Source organism: Macrobrachium rosenbergii, chromosome 40 (assembly GCF_040412425.1).
Source record: "Macrobrachium rosenbergii isolate ZJJX-2024 chromosome 40, ASM4041242v1, whole genome shotgun sequence".
NCBI lineage: Eukaryota > Metazoa > Arthropoda > Malacostraca > Decapoda > Palaemonidae > Macrobrachium > Macrobrachium rosenbergii.
Window position 1 is genome coordinate 24,173,492 of NC_089780.1, and position 19,723 is coordinate 24,193,214.

Here is a 19,723-nt window from a genome sequence, read left to right on the forward strand (position 1 = left end):
TTGCACTAGACTAGTTATATATATATATATATATATATATATATATATATATATATATATATATATATATATATATATATATATATATAGAGAGAGAGAGAGAGAGAGAGAGAGAGAGAGAGAGAGAGAGAGAGAGAGAGAGAGAGAGGATCTTATAAGAGGTCGGCCTAAAAACAGCTGGATGTGCTTCGTATTTTTCAAGTTGCACTAGACTAAGTTTTATACACACACACACACACACACACACATATATATATATACATATATATATATATATATATATATATATATATATATATATATATATATATAGAGAGAGAGAGAGAGTAGAGAGAGAGAGAGAGAGAGAGAGAGAGAGAGAGAGAGAACGTTACATTTCCTAACCGTAATCCAAGACAACATAACTCACATATGATAGTATACCACTCTCCACACGATGTACAGTAGGTAATCTTACTTGCGTAGGTAGCAATATGTTGTCTGGGGCCATTATTTCACAGTCGTCCTGACGTCACGAAGCAAATTGACGTTATAAGAGAGGTACAGAGCGAAAGAGAGACGAGATATTACCCGTTGTATAACTCTCGAAGTGAAAGACTGTACAAGGCTCGAATCAGGTGTGATCTGTAATCCATTTCTGACGAGGGGGAACTAGGTCTGCGAGCATTTACAGAGAAAGGCAAAATGAATGTTTTTATTTATTTTGTTGTCTATGGTATGAGAGAGTCGTGAATCATAGAAGGTTCTGTAATCCTCCACTGGAAGGGTAAATCCTTTTCTTTTCTGGGTATTAGACTAAGAGTAAGGATTGCATGAGGTATAATCATGCGATCGTGAAGTCACAACGTGGCGTCAGAGAGCTGAGTTAGAAAGAGGACGATTTGTAACATTTAATGCCATGAATTTTGGATTATAAGTATTCCAGTTACTTACAAAACAGCTTAAGGTTTTGACGTATGCGGAAACTGTCCTTAAGACTATAATAGATGCCATCTTTACAGATACTTTAACGATATACAGTATACGAGAGAATCTTCTCTCGAAATGTATTTTTATTGCAATAATAGAGGGACCCACTTAAGATTTATAATGCACATAAGTTTCCAGTACAGTTATCAAGGGTTTGAAAATAGATCAAAATGAGTTGTTTTAAATGTACAAGCATTTTGTATTAAATAGTTTATGAATAAAAGATTATACTTTATATATATATATATATATATATATATGAAATTTTATCACACCGTGATTTTTATACAATCATGAAGCTACAAATGTCGCTTAATATCGAAATTCACGCTACCTCGGTATATCTCCGTTGGAGAATTGTCGCCGAAGGGGAATTTATATAAGTGATAAATGAATTGGAATCGTGGGGACACGAACCCGCGACGAAAGCCTATTCAGCGACTCCAGTTGACGTAAACCATTGAGCCATAGGTATAAGTCTTTTGCCGAGATGTCGTACTGCTTTTACCCGTCGTGAGCGGGGAAAGTGTACTAGCCTCGACAATGACCCACCTCCGCCATGACAGTTCATTGGTACGTTTGGAACACGCAGCTCTTGTTATGAAATTTTTATCACACCGTGATTTTTATACAATCATGAAGCTACAAATGTCGCTTAATATCGAAATTCACGCTACCTCGGTATATCTCCGTTGGAGAATTGTCGCCGAAGGAATTTATATAAGTGATAAATGAATTGGAATCGTGGGGACACTTATATAAATTCCCCTTCGGTGACAATTCTCCAACGGAGATATACCGAGGTAGCGTGAAATTTCGATATTAAGCGACATTTGTAGCTTCATGATTGTATAAAAATCACGGTGTGATAAAATTTCATAACAAGAGCTGTGTCCAAACGTACCAATGAACTGTCATGGCGGAGGTGGGTCATTTTGTACACTTTAACGACGGGTAAAAGCAGTACGACATCTCGGCAAAGACTTATACCTCTTTGATGGCTCAATGGTTTACGTCAACTGGAATCGCGGGTTCGTGTCCCCACGATTCCAATCATTTATCATTATAAATTACTTTATATATACTGATATATATATAGCGACATTTGTAGCTTATGATTATATATATATATATATATATATATATTTATATATATATATATATATATATATATATATATATATATATATATATATATATATATATATATATATATATATATAAATTTCGATAGATATTTTAAGACAAGTTTCATTTCATGTCCTCATCAACTTTTGTTTCAAGACAATTTAATTTAAAATTAAAAACATTCATAACATTGTATACTGTGTTTGTGTATGTGTGTGTGTGTGTGTCAGAGATCAGGGTGCATATTCTAAAGTAATCGAGTTTAAGTACAGGAACATGAAATTACTGTGGAAGAGCTTTTTGAGAAAAAATAATACTTGCCATTTTCTACGACTGTAAGAAGCCTATTTCGTCTGTTGTTTGTGGAAGTTGAATGAATTAAAGCCAACTGAATATTCCTTTCCCCAAAGTGAATGTGTAAATACTGATTTCAAATATATAAAGTGTGATATTCATAAGTATACAAGCTATTATCGGTTGTAAGACCCTTACATAGTTCTAAGACACCGTTCGAAGAAACTGGAAAAATCTCAGACTTATAAAAACTCAGAAAAGTAGTCCCTGGGAATCTTGAAAGTGTCCAACATTAATTATTCCTTCGTTTTATGGTTTATAAAAAATTGGTACTGAAATAATCTTTATTGTATGTTGTATTTGAATAGATACATCCGGAAAGATCATTAAGATACAATATGATTAGCACTGATCAGTTGTAGTTATTCCTTGTCAACTGTATTCCTCCGCTATGGTGAAGTTTTCAGTGTACTGCCGGTTCTGGTTGATGGTTAATTACCTCGATGATGTCCTAATTTTTAACAACTTTTCGGTTTTGGGAGGTTGCACAGGTGTCCAAAGGTTGGTAATCATATAGTTTGCCTTTATAATGTTAATATTAGAGAGGGAAGTTAGGAATATAATATATACAGTATAAGTATATATACACATCCATATAGAATTACCATAAGGTGATAAGACCTACTTAATTTGGTTAGCTTTTTATCAAGCTACAGGGTGGATTGTGTTTTTAAGTATTTAAAATTGGTTTCTCACACGCACGGGATTAGATGGTCGAATGATGATCGAGGCATTGTTTTTTTACAAATTGTGTAAGGCAACTAACAATTGTTAGTTAAGGTATAACAGTATGAGAATTTCTCAAGTTTGGTAGTGCTGAAATCCCTTAAATGGCACAGTGCATTAGGCTTCTTTATCCAGTCTCACTCAACCGAAGCACCCTGTAGGACCTGCAAATTCGTTTGACACGTACTGTACATCATTCAGTAGCGGCCATAACTGTATTTCGGAGTTCACCATTTGATTATTCTGTCATATTTTGTTTTAAGTGTTTTACATTTTTTTGGTAATTCTAAGCCGGCTGTCCGCGGTGAGCTAGACTATGGCAATTGACGTTTTCCTATGTTATTTTACTTCCTTTAGAGGAATTTAAAGTAATATTTTGTCGGCCGGCTGTAACTAAGCTGTCATTGACCTTTGAAGACTACACGACTTGTATTACCTAACGTGGGGTAGGTCTAAGCCGGCATTCGCGGCAAGCCCCCACCTCCATAGCTAATACGGCAAAATTGTAACCAGTAAACCCCTAAAAATACCAACCTAACGTACCCTAGAGGTGTTTACTGGTTACAATTTTGCCGTATTAGTTATGGAGGGAGGTGGGGGCTTGTCGCGAATGCCGGCTTAGACCTACCCGCGTTAAAGTACTTAAGTCGTGTAGTCTTCAAAGGTCAATTGATATTTACAGCCGGCCGACAAAATATGACTTTAAATTCTTGTAAAGCAAGTAAAATAACATAGAAAAAACAGAAAAACGCCAATTGCCACAGTCTAGCTCACCGCGGACAGCCGGCTTAGAATTATCATTTTTTTTTTTTAACAAGTGAGTAGTTTTCGTAGATACTGGACCCTCCTTATACCCAACAGTTATGGGAGACTGGGGTTTTTGTGTAGGGAAAAACACAAAACAAATCAAATATAAGGATGTACCTAACCTAACCTAGGACGATGGGTCTTTAGGCCTACCTGCTGGGGTGGGCTTTTGGACCTTCCACCCAATCTAACTTAGGTCACTATGAATTATAATAGTAGGGGGTAAGGTAATTCTAAGCCCGCTGTCCGCGGTGAGGTAGCCTATGGCAGTTGACGTTTTTGTATAGAACTTTACCTGCTAAACAAGAATTTCAAGTAAAATTTTGTCGGTCAGCTGTAACTAAAGCGTAATTGACACTTGAAGACTGCACACCAGTACCGTGGGTCCCCTGCACTGGCGCATACAGCTCAAGGGTAAATTACAGTTTAGCTGCAGCTGACGGGCAAAATGTTACCCTAAACTCATGCAAAGCAAGCAAAGCAACACTGAAAAACGTCAAATGCCACAGGCTACCTCAAGTGCACACTAACCGTTGCTTGCAATCGGGGCGAAGAAACGAAAACGGTAAACAAATCCGCCATCTTGGGTTACATAACCACTAGGGAGCCATATGTTCAGCAGGGGAAGGTGGGGTACTGCACAAAAGGTACAAGTTGATAAAGTGACGTAGGACTGTTATGTAGAAACATGGCGGTAAATGACAGTTACCCAAAAAATAATAACGCTCCTACATGAAAAGCACTAAACCCTAATAACACCAAAACATGGTAACCTAATTACCTAATAATAAAGAAGGATAGTTTAGAAACCTTACCTTAAAGGGATGGAGGGTACAATTCAGCCGCCGCCTTTACTGAACGTGTGGAGCCTCTCATAAGCTCTCCAGCGATCAGATACAACAGTTGTCCCGGTACAATGTAGACCTTATAACTAAGGTAGCAATTGACACAGGTAAGTGGCAAATTGCCCTTGGTTACAGGCTCAGAAGGCGGGAGGTTCGAGGGTGGCGTCCACCATAGTGCTGGGTTGAAGAGTGAGTAAACTGTGCCCGTGAACTGCACCGGAACAGGGTAGGAAGGAAGTTGGGGGCAAAAAGTGTATTTCTGCTTTCAGTTTTGGGGTAGCAGAGCGGCGCTGCGGCGCCTTATCCGCATTTTTAAAATAATCTGGCAGGCTCGTATGCTCTGGCAAGCGGTAATATTGCGCTGCGCGCACAACCACAGGGCTTACAAAACATGTAAAAAAAAAGGTTTCTGTTAACTCACTGAGAGAAAGTGGTAGCGAAACGTCCTGTAAGACCCTTCTCCTCCTACCCCATATACATGCTTCAGGTGTCTGCCGACAAATGTAAAGTAATTTTGTAAGTTATTTATGGTAAAATCATGTTGCGAAGAGACGTCAATATATTTGTGAATGGAAAAGTACTGGAAGAAGGTTGTAGGCACAAGCTACAACGAATAGGAAACGGTTATAAAACAGTTGAGCAAAAGGAATACATGTAACGGAGTTTATGTATCCCCCAAATTCTCCACCTGGGTGAAACGTAATGTTGGGGTAATGTTGCAACGTGATTGGTTGGGTACAGCCACCCGCCAAAAAACCCACCAACTACTCTCTCAGTTGGAGGCATTGGATGAACCGAAAGCTCCCCTGTAAGACAGCGCATGCGTGACATGGCCTGGAATCAGCAGTAGTAGTGGTATGTGAAAATTGCCTTTGTAACGGCTCGCACTGTCCATTTATTCCCCCTTATTTTTACGCTTGTTTTTCGTGTTCCAAATGACATATATAACTGGAAATACAACCATAAATTGCCCAAACCTTTTCCCAAGTTTTTTACCCCACCCAGGACCCCGGATTCCCAACGGGTCCCCCTCACCGTGAGCTATTCTCGAAAGTGTTTTTACCCACCCAGGACCCAGATTCCCAACCGGTCCCCCTTACCGTCGGCTACAGTTCTAAGGTAATTTACAGCTTAATTACAGCCGAGCGACAAAATATTACTTTAAATTCTTGTTCAGCAAGTAAAGTTCTATAGAAAAATGTCAACTGCCATAACCTAGCCCACCGCGGACAGCCGGCTTAGATCTACTGGGGGTAATTCTAATCCGGCTGTCCGTGGTGAGGTAGCCTATGGCAGTTGACGTTTTTGTATAGAACTTTACCTGCTGAACAAGAATTTCAAGTAAAATTTTGTTGGTCGGCTGTAACTAAAGCGTAATTGACACTTGAGGACTACACACTGGTACCGTGGGTCCCCTGCACTGGCGCATACAGCTCAAGGGTAAATTACAGTTTAGCTGCAGCCGACAGGCAAAATGTTACCCTAAACTCATGCAAAGCAAGCAAAGCAACACTGAAAAACGTCAACTGCCACAGGTTACCTCAACTGCACACTAACCGTTGCTTGCGATTGGGGCGAAGAAACGTAAACGGTAAACAAATCCGTCATCTTGGGTTACGTAACCACTAGGGAGCCATATGTTCAGCATGGGGGGAAGGTGGGGTACTGCACAAAAGGTACACATTGGTAAAGTGACGTAGGACTGTTATGTAGAAACATGGCGGTAAATGACAATTACCCAAAAAATAATAACGCTCCTACATGAAAAGCACTAAAACCTAATAACACCAAAACACAGGTGACCTAACTACCTAATAATAAAGAAGGATAGTTTAGGAACCTTACCTTAAAGGGGTGGAGGGTACAATTCAGCCGCCGCCTTTATGAACGCGTGGAGCCTTGTCTTCGGGTCATCAAAGTGGATTTTAAAATAGGCCACTGCAAAGTACCCGACGAAGTTGTACCTCCTACGGCCGTACCTAGGCGTCGTCTCACAAAGTTCCCTCCACCTCCTCTCAATAGTATTTGTATGGGCACCAGTTACTGGGTCCACAAAGTTCATGGAGTGATTGACGGTTAAGTGTACGTAGCCTTCGTCCTTCAGGCAGTCATAAGCTCTCCAGCAATCAGATACAATAGTTGTCCCCGGTACAATGTAGTCCTTATAACTAAGGTAGCAATTGACACAGGTGACACATGTAAGTGGCAAATTGCCCTTGGTTACAGGCTCACAGGAGCAGGAGGTTCCGGAGGTGACGTCCGCCATTGTGCCGGGTTGAAGAGTGAGTGAACTGTGGCGGTGAACTGCACCGGAACAGGGTAGGGAGGATGAAGTTGGGGGACTAAAGTGGATTTCTGCTTTGTTTTGGGGTGGCGGAACGGTGCTGCACGCCTTAGCCACATTTTTAAAATAATCTGGCAGGCTCGTATGCTCTGGCAAGTGGTAATATTGCGCTGCACGCACCAACCACAGGGCTTACAAAATATGTAAAATAAAGGTTTCTGTTAACTCACTGAGAGAAAGTGGTGGTGAAACGTCCTGCAAGACCCTTCTCCTCCTACCCCATATACATGCTTCAGGTGTCTGCCGACAAATGCAAAGTAATTTTGTAAGTTATTCATGGTAAAATCATGTTGTGAAGAGACGTCAATATATTTGTGAACGGAAAAGTACTGGAAGAAGGTTGTAGGCACAAGCTACAACGAATAGGAAATGGTTATAAAACAGTTGAGTAAAAGGAATACATGTAACTAAGTTTATGTATCCCCCAAATTCTCCACCTGGGTGAAACGTAATGTTGGGGTAACGTTGCAACATGATTGGTTGGGTACAGCCACCCGCCAAAAAACCCACCAACTACTCTCTCAGTTGGAGGCATTGGATGAACCGAAAGCTCCCCTGTAAGACAGCGCATGCGTGACATGGCCTGGAATCAGCAGTAGTAGTGATATGTGAAAAGTACCTTTGTGATGGCTCACGTTATCCATTTATTCCCCCTTATTTTTACGCTTGTTTTTCGTGTTCCAAATGACATATATAACTGGAAATACAACAGTAAGTTGCCCAAACCTTTTCCCGAGTTATTTACCCCACCCAGAACCCCGGATTCCCAACGGGTCCCCCTCACTGTGAGCTATTCTGAAAGTGTTTTACCCACCCAGGACCCAGATTCCCAACCGGTCCCCCTTACTGTCAGCTACAGTTCTAAGGTAATTTACAGCTTAATTACAGCCGACCGACAAAATGTTACTTTAAATTCTTGTTCAGCAAGTAAAGTTCTATAGAAAAATGTCAACTGTCATAACCTAGCCCACCGCGGACAGCCGGCTTAGGTCTACCTAGTAGGGTTGTAATCTAACTTGGTAGATCTAAGTGATAGATACACTGCGGGTATTTAGTGAGAAATGGCAGTTTCTTATAGTATTTTGGTTGCTTATTTACAATTTAACGTTATTTTTGGGAGTCGGCTGTAGTTAACCTGCAATTAACCCCTGAAGTCCATCCAACAAGGGGTTTCCATACGTGATCTTCACAAGACAGAGCACGGCTATGTCTGTCTGGAATGGTTCGTATCCCATCCGGCAAGTGCAATAACGTGTTAACGCATGGGTACCGTCCCCCCCCCCGGCCAGTACTAAACACAGCGAAGGGACATTCCATTTGGCCGACAACAAACAAATGCACCGCCAGTGCCAGAAGCCGTAAAAGTGTAGAAAAAACCAGTTTCCAAGATATTGCACTTGCCGGACGGGATATGAACCGTTGGAAACAGACGTAGCTGTGCTTTTTCTTGTGAAGATCGCGTATGGAAACCCCTTGTTGGATGGACTTCAGGGGTTAATTATAGGTTAATTACAGCCGACCCCCCAAAAATAATGTTAAATTGTAAATAAGCAACCAAAATACTATAAGAAACTGCCATTTCTCGCTAAATACCTGCAGTATATCTATTACTTAGAAATACCTCTAACCTAACTTAACCTAGGAGTTTTGGTCCTTAATGGGCTGGGATACCCATCTGGACCCCCTCACCTAACCTAGGGCACTAGAAATTAAATTCAATAGTAGGGTTGCACCCTATCCTAACCCAAAGCATTGGGTGCTTACCTGGTCTGGTGGGGGAGCTTCCACCTAACCTACCCTAGGGCACTATTAATTTAATAATAGGGTTGTGGCAGATTAACCTGACGTAGGGTGGGCATGGAGTTCTTAACTTGCCAGTGGGCAAACCCCTCCCCCCCTTCCTCCCCCACCTCCGAATGTTCCCCAAATGCAAGGCAAGTTGTATGGAATACTGGTCATCATGTCAGTCTTAATTATTTTTATGAGGAAGCCTTTGACAATGCACTGAAGCTTGAAATTCCCCCAATACGGATGCAATTTAAGCTATCACTTCAACAAGCCAAATTAGAGGAGGAATTTTATGTTAATATGACCAATCCCCACCTTGCTATCCGCAAGTCCACTGACAAGTATTATCATGATTGATTTCACAGCTCCTAACTTTGTTAATGGGACTTACTTTGGTTTTGGTAACATTTCGTGTGCATAGAGTCTGACAAGAGTGGTTATTTAATGTTGCTGCTTTGAAAGTTCCAATGGAAGTTCTTGGTAAGGGAATTACCTCAAGTTACTGGTCTCTTAGACTGAATATGACTGCAAATTCTTAGTTACGGAGACAAGAAAGTTAACATTCTTTTGAATAATGATTGACTTGGTGAGAATAATTGGCTCCATCCAAATTCCACAGATACTGCAAGAGGGTTTTGGTTATGTTAAGGTTATGAAGATGATTATTGAAGGTTATTAGCAAAGCTCTTTAGAAAGTTGTAATTAAATTTACATGTTTTACCAATGTATAGAACACAGGGCTTTTAGGAAAGCCACACTAGAAGTAAAAGTTGGATTTTTATGCTTATAATTTTTCATGTGATGGTACAATGTGCTGAAAATTGTTCATGGTATTAGATACAGGGCTTTTAGGAAGGCCATACTAGATGCAAAAGCTGGATTGTCATGCCTATGATTATGTTGTGTGATGGTAAAGGTACAATGTGTTGAAAACTGCCCGTAGTATATTCAGTAAAACCCAGTTGTTTCGAAATCGGTAAACTGACATTTGATCATCTCTTTCAGGAGCAGTTTGAACTTCAGGAACTTCTGTCACTCAGGTGAAGCTTGACCTTAGAACTTACGATACTGTCATCACTTGTTGTGCAGACAAGGTGGTTATAATTCTGCAGTGATATATTGTAAGGACGACTGGTTAAAATTCTGCTGCCACTTATTGAAAAGAGATTTCCCCAGAAACCAGCTGGGTGCAGTAACTAAACCAATCTAAAGGTAAGAGAAATTCTAGTTTTTTATTGTCTTGTTTAGATTTCATTTAGACTCGATTTAAATTAATTTAAATTTTATTTATAAAACACCAAACTGTAAATCACAGCTAGGATTTAATTTAAATTAATTTGGGTATTATTCATTAAGCATTCCACCATAAATCACAGCTAGGACTTAATTTAAATTAATTTAGATTTTATTTATTAAACATTTCACAAAAAATCACAGCTAGGACTTTAAATTAATTTAGATTTTATTTATTAAACATTTGAACAGAAAATCATGGCTAGGACTTTAAATTAATTTAGTTTTTATTTATTAAACATTTCACAGTAAATCATAGCTAGGAATTAATTTAAATCTAGTTAATTTTATTTATAAACATTCCTCAGTGAAGCACAGCATTACAGTTCCAACACAACAATGAAATCAGGTGAATTGTAACCTTGCGGACATTATCACCTTAGATCTTATAGTTTTTCACGCAATGGTCATTAAAAAAATTCTTACTTCCTACTCAGAAGCTGTACAGCAATTTATTGTGTCTTTTTATTACCTTATTTTATTTTTCTTCAAGGTTGAATTTAATAGTACTTGTACATAGGCTCTCTCTCTCTCTCTCTCTCTCTCTCTCTCTCTCTCTCTCTCTCTCTCTCTCTCTCTCTCTCTCTCTCTCTCTCTCTCAGCGCACATTGTATTTTGTAATAATAGTTTATAGTACCAGTTAATTAGTAGATTATAATACGTTATTAATAGATATTTAATTTCATTTTCTAGATAATACTATTCCATTTAATTTCTAGGCTATACTATTTCTTTACATTTGTAGATTATAACACTATCTCATTAGTATAAAAGTTCACACAAAATGAGAGTATATACGAAAGTTCACGCGTATATACAGTACCATGTCTATCAAGTTAATGTTTTTTTTTCTTACAGATTTGAAATGAGTCGGTAAAGTGGAAAAAATAAATTACATTCTCCTCTCCTTAACTTGATGATACATTACAAGTGTTCATCTGAGCTGATTGAATTAAATGCCTTGAAGACTTCCTGTGAAGGTCTGATTGTACATCTGCTGCGGATAATCCTAGTTTACTAATTACTTTAGGAAAGAATCTATTTTAAATTGCACTGTTGATTTTACATTGCACTGTTGATTTTACAAGAGACTTGAATGAAGCTTCAATTGGACTTTTCTGCAACTGCTTGTCTAACATTAGACTTGGGTGTTAAGAGTGTAATTATGAGAATTATAAATGACTGATATAACTTGCTATATTTTAATAAGTAGGAATATCATCAATTTGATGTGGTTTTGAACTTTTTTCATCGAGCATTATAATGTTATGAGAAATATCACCATTGATATAATCTGCTGAAAGTATATTTTCATTTTAGGAATATTACCAATGTGTAGTAATTTTTTTTTACTTTTTCTTTGAGTATTAGTGTTATTATGAGAATTATCACAATTTATATAATCTGCTAAAAGTATATTTTCATCTTAGAAAATTATCAGTTTGAAGGAATTTTGAGCTTTTTTTCATTGAGTATTATAATGTAATCATGAGAATTAATAGTTGATATAAATTGCTATAATTATATTTTCATTTTAGGAACATTGTCAGTGTGAAGTAATTCTGAACTTTTTCATTGAGCAGCCTATTGTAATGCAATTATGATAAATGTCAGTAACAGATCTAATTTGATACAATTATTCATTTTAGGATCATTACCAGTGTGAAGTAATTGTCGTGAACATTTCCATTATGAAAAAGTTTAGGTAGACATTTTACATAGGTTTTATAATACTTTGTCATTAGATTCCATTCTTATTTTTGTATAAATAAAGCAAAGAATTAAGTTTTGAAATATAAACTAATTGTAATACATTAAGCATAATGAAATGTCTATTTTGTGCTTCATAATGATAAAAAATAGTCTTTAATTACAATAATAAATTAACCAGAATTATTAATTTTTCTATGTTAAATGTTATTCCAGACAGCCCTTTTACCTTGTGCATCTTCATTAGTCACAAACTAAACTAATGGTCACATCTGCTTTGTATTAAGAAGCTAAATGAAGATGGAAAAGGTTTTACTGAGTATACCTGAAGTATAACCGTCTCATGTTTAACTGTCTTGAGCTGATTTAAAACGTGAAAGTGTACTTTGTGGATGCATTTTCTAGTTCCTTAAAGAGGTTTTGTCATTGTAAACAATATATGACAAAATCCATTTGAGTTTTGTCATTGTAAACAACATACAACAAAATCCATTTTTGTTATTGTACAGTAAACAACATATAACTAAATCCATTTCAGTTTTGTCTTTGTAAACAACATACAACAAAATCCATTTGTTTTGTCTTTGTAAACAACATACAACAAAATCCATTTGTTTTTGTTTTGTCTTTGTAAACAACATATGACAAAATCCATTTCAGTTTTGTCATTGTAAATGACATATAACAAAATCTATTTTGTTTTGTCGTTGTAAACCCCATATAACAAAAGCCATTTTAGTTTTGTCATTGTCAGCGACATAAAAAATCCATTTCAACTCGAAAGCAAGCTCTGTTACTTGATAATTATGCCAGATAGCTTTAGAACTAATTAACTAATTTAACTCTATGTAAGCTTTATAGAATTTGATAATTAGAACCAGATCCACACTTAGAAGCTCGAGTAAATATCCTTTCTAATAAGATAAAACGTAATAGATGATTTGCAAGAGAGTGAGTCAGTTAACGAGAGTGTCTTGAATAATAGTGGGAATAGTCACTTTTAGCAGTTACTGGGAAACTTAAGTATCATGTAAATGAGGCTGAAAACTATCTAAGGTATTCTTGAGCATGTCTTGTAAATGAGGCTGAAAATTACTTGGTGTTCTTGAGCATGCCTCGTAAATGAGGCTGAAAATTATTTGAGGTGTTCTTGAGCATGTCTTGTAAATGAGGCTGAAAATTACTTAAGGTATTCTTGAGCATGCCTCGTAAATGAGGCTGAAAATTACTTGAGGTATTCTTGAGCATGTCTAGTAAATGACGCTGGAAATTAACGTAGGTATTCTTGTGCATGTCTTGTAAATGATGCTGAAAATTAACTTCAGGTGTTCTTGAGCATGTCGTGTAAATGAGGCTGAAAATTACTTGAAGTATTCTTGAGAAAGCCTTGTAAATGAAGCTGAAACTAACTTGAGGCATTCTTGAGCATGTCTTGCAAATGAGGCTGAAACTTACATGAGGTATTCTTGAGCATGTCTTGTAAATGAGCTGAAAATTACTTGAGGTACTCTTGAGCATGTCTTGTAAATGAGGCTGAAAATTACTTTGGGTATTATTGATCATGTCTTGTAAATGAGGCTGAAAATTACTTCAGGTATTCTTGTGCATGTCATGTAAATGAGGCTGAAAATTACCTGAGGCATTCTTGAGCATGTGTTGCAAATGATGCTGGAATTAACTTCATGTATTCTTGAGCATGTCTTTTAAATGAGGCTGAAAATTACTTGAGGTATTCTTGAGCATGTCTTGTAAATGCGGCTGAAAATTACTTAAGGTATCCTTGAGCAAGTCTTGTAAATGAAGCTGAAAATCATTTCAGGTATTCTTGAGCATATCTTGTAAATGAGGCTGAAATTATTTCAGGTATTCTTGTGCATGTCTTGTAAATGAGGCTGAAAATTACATCAGGTATTCTTGAGAATGTCTTGGAAATGAGGCTTAAAATTACATCAGGTATTCTTGAGCATGTCTTGTAAATGAGGCTGAAAATTAACATGTATCCTTGAGCATGTCTTGTAAATGAGCTGAAAAATTACTTAAGGTATTCTTGAGCACGTCTTATGCATGAGGCTGAAAAATGCTCAAGCTATTCTTGAGCAAGTCTTGTAAATGAAGCTGAAAATTATTTCAGGTATTCTTGAGCATGTCTTGTAAATGAGGCTGAAAATTGCTTCATTTATTCTTGAGCATGTTTTGTAAATGAGGTCAAAAATTTCTTGAGGTATTCTTGAGCATGTCTTGTAAATGAGGCTGAAAATTACTTGAGGTATTCTTGAGCATGTCTTGTAAATGAGGCTGAAAATTACTTGAGGTATTCTCATGCATGTCTTGTAAATGAGGCTGAAAATTACTTGAGGTACTCATGAGCCTTTCTTGTAAATGAAGCTAAAAATTACATAGGTATTCGTGAGCACAGCTTGTAAATGAGGCTGAAATTACTTCAGGTATTCTTGAGCAAGTCTTCTAAATGAAGCTGAAAATTATTAGGTATTCTTGAGCATGTCTTGTAAATGAGGCTGAAAATTACTTGAGGTACTCTTGAGCCTGTCTTGTAAATGAAGCTAAAAATTACTTAGGTATTCTTGAGCATGTCTTGTAAATAAGGCTGAAATTACTTCAGGTATTCTTGAGCAAGTCTTCTAAATGAAGCTGAAAATTATTAGGTATTCTTGAGCATGTCTTGCAAATGAGGATGAAAATTGCTTGAGGTATTCTTGGGCGTGTCTTGTAAATGAGGCTGAAAATTACTTAGGTATTCTTGAGCATGTCTTGTAAATGAGGCTGAAAATTACTTGAGGTATTCTTGAGCATGTCTTTGAAATGAGGCCAAAAATTAATTTCATGTATTCTTGAGCATGTCTTGTAAATGAGGCTGAAAATTACTTCCAGTATTCTTGAGCATGTCTTGTAAATGAGGCTGAAAATTACTTCCAGTATTCTTGAGCATGTCTTGTAAATAAGGCTAAAAATGACTTCAGGTATTTCTGAGTGTGTCATTGTAAAGCGAGGAAACTGGATTAATACTAATCAGATCTGAGAAATACAAATTTTGTACCTAAATCTTTAAGGCCAGTCGAGTTGATCCAAATGTCAGTTTCCTCAAGAACTCCGTTAACATATCTCCAAGTGGCACTTATTTGTAAAATTATGTACTACTGTACACTTTGAACAAGTTACCAAAACGTGTGACTGACTTTAAAGTGATTCATTTACATCCAGTTTATTGCCAGTTCATGTGACTGTAAAACTGAACCGTGTTTACAAGTTACTGCTATATCTCTGGATCTTTGTTCTGTTAAACTCTCTCATCTAATTCTTAGTATCTTTGTAAGCTTGTTACACTATGGCTTTACATCTTTAGTTAAATTTTGGAAGATTTTCATAACTTTTCGTCCCATAGGAAATACTACTGTCTTAGTCCATTTGCCATTTACTCTATTTCTCATTTGATAGGTAAATGTTTTGAACTACTTTTAGGTAAATTTGTAAGATGCAGGTAAATGTTTTGAACTACTTTTAGGTAAATTTGTAAGATGCAGAAGCTAGTGGACAGGAAAATGTTTGCTGTCCATTCTCTCAGCCACCTATTGTCAGCCCTATTCAGTAATTTTTTGGGGAAATAGCTATTATTTTCGTAATAAACTAATAATTGTTCAATCGCAAGAGCAAAGACTATAAGAATTATAGAAAGGGAATTCTTATAAATAATGGAATCAGTTAACGTTGTCTTGATATTTATAGGCCAGATAATTATCTTCATATGTGATAACCATTAATAATATGACTGAGCATAATAAGGGTCTAAAGGATGTTATAAGAACTGTAATTGTTGCCATAAGCAAATGGAATTGTAGGTTTGAGTTTGGATATTGTTCTTGTCACAAAGTAATAAGGTTGTTGCTCTCTCTCTCTCTCTCTCTCTCTCTCTCTCTCTCTCTCTCTCTCTCTCTCTCTCTCTCTCTCTCTCTCTCTCTCTCTCTCTCTCTCTAAGTTTATGCCCCAGTAAATTTTTATTAATTTTTCAGTACACTTGCTTATTTTGCATTTGTTTTCTGTAAAGTATTTTGGAATTTCAGTCATTCCAAAGGTTTTCTCCACTAGGTATCAAATGTGCTATAGTGATTCACTGTCAATTTCATTATATCTGCTTTAAGAACCTGAGTTGCTGCTCAATCTAGTCGCATCAGTAACTTGTTTGAAGTACCATTTTTTTTTCTGCTCAGTGATGGTTCGTCAACAGAATGACAAAAGTGCTTTGAAAATGGAGTACTACGCATTTTGATATTTATTGTCTGCTGGTTTTAAACGTTGTATAGTCAATATATAGAGAAATCAAATGTAATAATGTACTGCATGCACTTGCTAGTCGTATGTGTAATGTATAAAGTCTTAACCCCTGCAGTTTGAAATGGTTAGCAAATGAAATTTTATGGTTAAAGAATCAAATAGTTCTTGAAGAAAAGGCTTAAGTAGGGAATAGTTCTTGAAGACTTGAACTAATGGTTCTTAATGGTAATCCTAAAGAGGGAGCAGTTTTTAAGGAATGCCAAATGAGTAGCTCTCTAAGGCTAAAGGAATGAGTTTAAGGAAGGAATAAGCCTTAATAAAGGGTTTAAAAATGAGTAATACTCGACAGAAGGCTTAAATAAATGTAGTAGTTTGTAAGGGAAGGCTTAATGAAGAATGAATTTAGGAAAGTCTTATTGGAAAGTCTTAAAAGCTTCAGGAAAGGTCAGTTTTAATAAGGCAGGCTTGGAAGGGACTCCCCAATGGGAGGAATTGTTCCCAAAGGGAACAATTTTCAGGAGGATTTCGTTTAATAGAAGTAATTACTAAAAAGAGTAGTAACAGCTTAGGGTCATCTAAGGGTAGAAAATTGATGGCCAAATTAATAGGTACTGTAGTCCAAAAGCTCTTCGTTGGGTGAGTCGGTAGAACTGCGGACTGTCACTCGATGGGCCGGAGTTCAACTCCCCGGCTGGCTGATGAAGAGTTAGAGGAATTTATTTCTGGTAATAGAAATTAATTTCTCGCTATAATGTGGTTCGGATTCCACAATAAGCTGTAGGTCCCGTTGCTAAGTAACTAATTGGTTCTTAGCCACATAATATAAGTCTAATCCTTTGGGCCAGCCCTAGGAGAGAGCTGTTAATCAGCTCAGTGGTCTGGTAAAACTAAGGTATAATTAACTGTAAGTCCAAGAAGAATAACTTTTACAGGACGCTTTGAGTAATGCTTCAGGAAAGGGCAATTTTTAAAGAATTAAATTTGATACCAGGTATTTGTTTGGGTAATTTGTAAATATGTCAAGATTACTAAAAAAAAAAAAAAAAATACTCCTCAAAAGGGTTAGGCTGCGTCTACACAATCGAACTTTGTTCTAAATGACGTCAGAAGCGGAGAAACAGTGGCATAGTGACATCATAAGCGTGTGGACGCAGCCTTATAGACTGGATGAAATCACTCAATGATTGCGTGACTTTTACAGCAATGAACAGGATAGGTTTCAAGTGTTTAAAGCCAGCAGTAGCATAAATTATATTCCAGTGCCTCAGTTTTAATTTTTCGTTTTTGTCATTCTTAATTAAGATTGTGTTTTTCTCTAGAGAAAAATGCAAAGAAATGTCTATAGAAACTCGTGTGTGTTTTGACATAGAGAAGTCAATGTACAACTCACTGTCCTTGTTAAAATGGTGTTTGCAATTACAACTAGAAGCTGTTAGATAAATATTAAGCAACCAACATTATATATGCCACCAAAAATTAAACTATATACATTTTTTCTATATTTCCATTCTTGTTGATATTGCAACCAATACTAGACCTACTTTACAAGATCCTTTCTTATGGCAAATTGTTGAAGTTAACTTTTGTTATAATGAGCTAATTACATCCTTCCCAAAGAAAATATCTGAAGCAACGTGATGTATAGATACAGAATACTAGGAGAAATCTCTCAACACAGACCTTGAATGATAAAAGTTATATAAAGTGTCTTACAGGAATGGCTCATGTACATGCAGAAGACAAGATATTGAAAGGTACCTGGCCTAGCATTTGACGTAAGTGGTAGGTAACCTCAGAATTTCTTACAGTTGTAGCGTCAAGTGCTGGATCTATTATCTTTCAAGAGTTTAGTTTTCTGCAGGCAGTTGAATCATTTTATATGATAGGTCACTGGTTTACTATCATAACTTATTCGGAGTCTAGCTTGTAGATCTCTGTAGTAAATGTAGCAAGGTAGTCTATATATTTTCTGTGGAAAAGGTGTATTTAGCTCTACAGGTATGAAAAACCACAAATTCGAGGAAGAATGTATATATTCGCATACAGTTTTGAGACGTCATGTCTCCTCATTGTGTGAAAGAGAGATAGCAATGTCTTGAAGCTGTATGCGAGTATATACTCTTCCTTGAATTTGTGGTTTTACATACTCATTACTGTTCGGTATTGAGCTTCTGTCATCATAGGTCTAAAATGCTAAGATTTTTTTACTAATTTGTCATAAGTAATAAATGTTGTCAAGTAGATTAATCAGTGATTGTAGTATACAATCAGACCCTTTTTTCTTTAAGAAAATCAAGATGTAATTCAGACTTTTCTTTAAGAAAATCAAGATGTAAGAAATTGCATGAAGAGAAATAAAATGCAAATAACATCTCAATCTTTTTTATTTGTCTTAACTCATGGTATACAAGACAACTTGAAACAAAAGCAAAACCTGCACCCCCCCCCAATTAAACCTAGCATTGAGCATTCTCCCCACTAAAACGTTCATATGACCGAGTATTCTCCCCAAACATCCCCCCCAAACTTTCTCCCTAGCCCAGCTAAGCCTGTGTCGTCACCACAAAAAAAATGGCCAAAGAGCCCACGAAATAGACTTGTGACAAGTTGTCACAAGTTCATTCAGGCCATTTCCCTCATACAGAGCTAGTTCAGTCTCCCACTAGTTCAATAAGAGCAGTGCTACAGGGTGTTATGATAATGTAGTGTCAGATGGTTGAAATGTAACCCTGTTAATTCGTTTTGGACCACTGTCCGCTTGGTAGACTCGACTGTCTTGGCTAAGAAGTTTTTTTTTTTTTCATGATTACTGAATCCATGCCCAGTAACTGCCTTGCTATTTCCTGTCAGTTTAAATTGCTTATGAGTTTCAAACTCTTAATTTAAATTTAAGAAACTTGCCTTACTATACTTGCATCAACTAAGTACTTAAGACTTTATGCTTGCATTATGAAGGTACTTGAGGCTTTACACAAAATTTGGATTTATATAAACAAAAAATTTCTCAATTTTTTATTGTAGAAGATTGAACGTCATACATGAAAACAGGTTTCTGTACCATAATCTTTTGTCACAGTCGAAATATAAAGACAGCAGAATCAATGACAATAAATTGATACACAATTCATAAAAAAAAAACTCATTTCCTGAAACGCTCCGATCCAAAAAAATCATAGCAAATGGAATTGCGAGTCACGGTAGACACTTGAGAAGCACCCTTGCTTCATCAAAGATGGCGCCCGTGAATGACTACAAGCCACTTTTCTATGTTTTCCTAGACACCCGAGTCAAGATTATGAGGTTACGGATGTCATGAATGTATTAGTAGGTAGTGTTTTAACGAAAATGAGTAATACGTAAATAAGTAAATAAATTAATAAACAAAGGAGGGAAAGGAAAGCCCACCAAGGCCCACCCCAGTCCCGCCTAGTAACGGAAAACTTGACGAAATTTTTAATTTTTGTTCTTTTGA

The 19,723-nt window shown here is 36.8% G+C and overlaps 1 long non-coding RNA gene across 1 annotated transcript; it reads left to right on the plus strand.

Moving 5' to 3' along the window:
* The first annotated feature begins 2,805 nt into the window (after positions 1 to 2,805).
* Positions 2,806 to 18,624, plus strand: LOC136826261 (uncharacterized). The gene is made up of 4 exons (XR_010849567.1): positions 2,806 to 2,952; positions 9,967 to 10,173; positions 11,113 to 15,417; positions 15,461 to 18,624. It is a non-coding gene; the product is annotated as an uncharacterized lncRNA (long non-coding RNA).
* The last annotated feature ends 1,099 nt before the right edge of the window (positions 18,625 to 19,723 follow it).